Raw genomic sequence first — 3,572 nt, 5'->3', positions numbered from 1 at the left:
TAATATGTTATTATAATAATTATTAATTTTTAATCATTTTAAATATAATACTATTTAATTAAAAATAAAATTATTAAGAACATCTACGTATGTGCAGTTCAAAAATTTCAAATGGCATATTTAGATCGTCATTAACCAAATTAGAAATCAATTTCGAAATCTTTCTTTCTGTTTAAGAAAGTAAATCCAATAGGACGAGGAATTTACAGTCGTCATCACATTGGGGAACTTTTCAACAGGATCGTTGTGAAAGACATTCGATTATGATTCCGTAGGACTTTATCATCGTCGTCCATAAATTCTGGACTCGCGCAAAAGCAATCTGCGCCAGCAGTGATCCTAATAACCGTGCGGCCATTCGTTCGCCCGGGAGAGTGAGTCGTAATCCTAACTGAAAGACACTCGGCGGAAAAGAAGATGAGAAAAGGAATGCCCGAAGTAGCCGTAATGAAGTAGATCGAGATAAATATGGAAAAGAGAGCTTAAAGTAAATGGCGATCTCGGTCACGAATTCCATCTCAATATGCTTCAAAATGTCTCTCGCTGACGTGGCACTTCAAAATTGAACATTCGGACGATTAGTCTGATATGGACATACATTTATAACAATCTATAACAATCTATAACGATCTATAATGATGTTGACACAAAATATTAACGAAATTTTGTTGCAACTTCGGGTTATAAATAACAATAAAAAGATTTTAAGATGCGCAGAGAAAAAAATCAAGTCGTTCTCCGTGATAATAAAAAATAAGCAATTATACACAAGAAATTTAATATTAATACAACAAAGAATATAAATTAATAAAATAAATAAAAGAATATAAATAAAAAATATAAGTTCACTTCAATTATGATTTTCGTCAGATTCGCTTTAATATGTATCAATAAAATGCACAGAAAGATTTTACTGAAGTTTCTAAAAATTTAGATAGGTACAAAAAATAATTTTGTTGAACATATCGAAATAATTAAGACACTCAAATATAATAAGTGATATTGTAAAAAAACTGTAATATTCTAGTAATCAATTTAAGCATCCCACATTATTACAATTATTTTGATAGTTTACAATTATTTTCAGATCTGTATTTAGCTACCATATAAAACAGTTCTTTCCATATTCGATCGCTTTTAAATAAAAGCGTTTCTCGGAATCAAGGCGTTTAGGCATTTGCAGCTAATATGATCGATGTATGTATGAGGCCGCACATGTATAAGGGGCAGGGGTGCATAAATATGTGCGTATGCGTCATCGCGCGCATAAGTACCGATGAGGGGATTTGTAAATGATCTTAGCGCGTCAATCACACCGTTCCGACACGCACGAGCACGCTCGCATGCAGAAAACTGTAAGGTTTCGAGGAGTTTCAACGAGGTTTTGTTAGCCGATCAGGCATGTAACTCAATTTCTCTACTTATTCCGTGAATACTTCCGTTTCAAAGTTAAAAAGCAAACTTACGCGAATATATTTTCTTGAGAAATTTTAGCTGCAGAAAGAAGAATCTCCATGTACTGTAAACAAATGCCTCGGAAGCGATATTTCGTTATTTGAAAACCAAAAGGATATGTATTTTTGACATAACTTAATTTTAAAATAATTTAATATAAATTATTATCATTTTTAATTTAATTACATTATCATAAAATTAATTACGGTTTTCCAAAAATATAAGATCGTTGTTGATGTTAACCGATTAGTAAAAAACAGATATATGATTTATTACCATGTGTTTATATAATTCTCAGCGTATTGATGTTAAATCCATCCTTAATGTTGTATCAATTTATGGCATTTATCATATTAATATGGTGTGATGTTAAATCCATAATGACATTTTTTAAACTGTATTTATTGCAAAGACGTCTGTTATTTCGTACTTAGCTTTTCGCTAGTAAGATATTTTGATCGAGAAAAAAATCGCCAAACGCGACGCAATGCGGAGATCCAAGAGGATCTTACGGGGTGAAGTATATCCCTCCGATGATATATGTATACCGGGGCACGTTACGCGGTAAGGTAAAGTTCTCTCAAGACGCCGGAAAGCGCGCGCAAAAAGAATCTTTCGGAAGACGTTGCGGCTGCGGTGAGAAGGGGCGAAATTACGTCAAAAGTCTCGAGAATTTATCGGAGCACTTTTTAAACTCCGCCTTCGCGCGATTAGCATATTATTTCTATGGAAGTCGAGAGCGAACAGAAAGTGCGCACGCGAGAGAGAAAGAGAGAGAGAGAGAGAGAGAGAGAGAGAGAGAGAGAGAGAGAGAGAGAGAGAGTAACACGCTTTCGCGACTCTTCTCTGTATCGGTCTAGAAAGAAGGGTGTGGGGAGCATATCAAATATGTTGATAAATGATCCTTTTGAGCGATGAATAGGCGGCGTCGGATTCGTACGTATCCTTTTTCGTCGGCGGCGGCCAACATTTGAATGTCAGAAGAAATGCCGCAACGCGCCCGTTTTGCATTGGCGTTTCTCCGATATCTTTCTTATCCCGTCGAGAACTATCGCATACAAGCACATCGTAGTTACAGATCCCCGTCTCATCATAAGAATAATATTCGAACGAAACGAAATGCGAGAAATTACGTAAAGATATTCACGATGCAAAATTGGTCGAATTTTATTACAAATCGATGAAATCGTTCCTCTGTTACCGTGTTTGTATTACTTTATTTAATGAAACGTCATATCAAAATCAAAATGACCTTCGAAGTGAACTTGTAGTAACGTAAGAAAAAGTTTTTCTTACGTTACTACAAGTTCACTTCGATAAAATTCAAAATAAGAAAGATAACACTAGATTTCTTTGATCTTAGATTTTTACGGAATCTCAGAAAAGACCGGAAGTCTGTTCACGTTGGGCACGTTGATGCAAAACAGCCATATTTCCGTCCCGCCAATCAGTTCTGACCGCTCGCTCTTTGATAATCTACATACGATTGGCCGATGAACACAAAAGATAGTGACAATTCGGAGTTTTGTGTGACACGAGATATATATTACAACGTAAAATATCGTATATCAATGCGTCATACTCCGCGAAATTAAACGCATAAACATTTCATTCAATAAACATAAATAAATAACCGTTAACAGATTTTGCGCGATATCCAAGTTCCCGTCGGTAAATACGGAAGAGATTAATATCCCCAGAATTTAATTAACATAATAAAAGGAATATTGCGGAAATGCGATGAAAATAATGTAAATGCAAGCAAGGCTTTGTAAGATTCGATGCGAAATTAATTTAAACTAAGCAGTGCGTATAATATGTGTTATGCAGTTGTGTAATTTTAGTAATTTTAATCTCCTATTACACATACATATATTATATATAATATCATATATCAAAAGATATACATACACAATTGATGACATATGCATATAATATATAAAATATATTATAAATGTAAATTACATATATTATTATAAAAAGACTAATATTTTATATTATTTTATTACTTATATATAGAGAGGACATATATAGAGAGGACGGAGAGATGACTTTTTAATTAACGTTTATAATTATAATAGTCAGATTTCAAACAGATTTATACTTAAAAAAAAATT

Source organism: Atta colombica, unplaced genomic scaffold, assembly GCF_001594045.1.
Source record: "Atta colombica isolate Treedump-2 unplaced genomic scaffold, Acol1.0 scaffold27, whole genome shotgun sequence".
NCBI classification, from domain to species: Eukaryota; Metazoa; Arthropoda; class Insecta; order Hymenoptera; family Formicidae; genus Atta; species Atta colombica.
The sequence above is the reverse complement of the archived record's forward strand: the minus strand, read 5'-3'. Positions refer to the sequence as shown.